Here is a 1,150-nt window from a genome sequence, read left to right as displayed (position 1 = left end):
CCTCACAGTGCAGCAGCAGGGAGCACTGCGGAGGGCTGGTTGGTTGTCCTTTGTGATCACAGGGCTGACTGGGAGCCGCTGTAGCTGCCTCTGCCCAGTATGAAGGGCAGACCCTGTAAGGCCAGGAAAAGATCCAAATCCAAAATGTAAAGCATTCCTTTTTAACTGAACATAGGCTGTTGTCACACCATCATAAAGTCAAAAATCTTAAGTGAAGCTGGGCGCCTTGGCACACACCTGTAATCCCAGAGGCTCAGGAGGCTGAGGCAGGAGGATCACAGGTTGGAGGCCAGCCTCAGCAACTCAGCGAGGCCCTAAGGAACTCAGTGAGACCCTGACTCTAAATAAAATACAAAATAGGGCTGGGACCTGGCTCAGTGGTCGAGTGCCCCTGAGTTCAATCCCCAGTACCCCCCTCCCAAATAAGATCTTAAGTGAAGCCCTGGGACCTAGAGGGTCATCTGTACATTAACTCCCCTTGTGGACGGGAACTCTGATGAAGGCATTCCTGTGGCTGCTGAGATGAGGCTCAGAGAGGTCACCAGAATGCAAGCTTTCTGTTTTTATTTGTTTTGTGCTTAGGTTTTAAAAAGTCAGGTTGCAGCCTATAATTCCAGTAGCTCGGGAGGCTGAGGCAGGAGGATCCCAAGTTGAAAGTCAGCCTCAGCAACTTAGCGAGGCCCTGAGCAACTTAGCGGGGCCCTGTCTCTAAATTAAAAATAAAAGGGGCTGGTGAGGTGGCTCAGGGGTTAAGCGCCCCTGAGCTCAATCCCGGGTACCAAAAATAAATAAATAAAAAGTTCAGGGTCCTTTTACCCATGGGACCAAAGTGGAGCATCGTTGGAATGGGTCACATGGAAAGCAGGTGCCACCCGGTCAGATACATTAAGAAGAACAGGAAAAGGGCCACTGGAATTGCATCCGGAAGAAAGAGCTGGACAAACCCAAAAGGAGGGAGGGGCACCCTATAAAATGACTCAGCCGTCCACAAAGACTGTCCATGTCATGAAGACCAAGGAAAGACTGAAGAACTTACCAGACTAGAGGAGGCAGAAGAGACAACTGAGCACAGGGTCCCTTTGTGACCCAGAAGACCATCAGGACAAACAGCCAGATCTGAGTGACATCCGCAGATTGCACAATCAGGCGT

The sequence above is a fragment of the Sciurus carolinensis genome, chromosome 8 (assembly GCF_902686445.1).
Source record: "Sciurus carolinensis chromosome 8, mSciCar1.2, whole genome shotgun sequence".
Classification (NCBI taxonomy): domain Eukaryota; kingdom Metazoa; phylum Chordata; class Mammalia; order Rodentia; family Sciuridae; genus Sciurus; species Sciurus carolinensis.
This window is presented reverse-complemented; position numbering follows the sequence as displayed.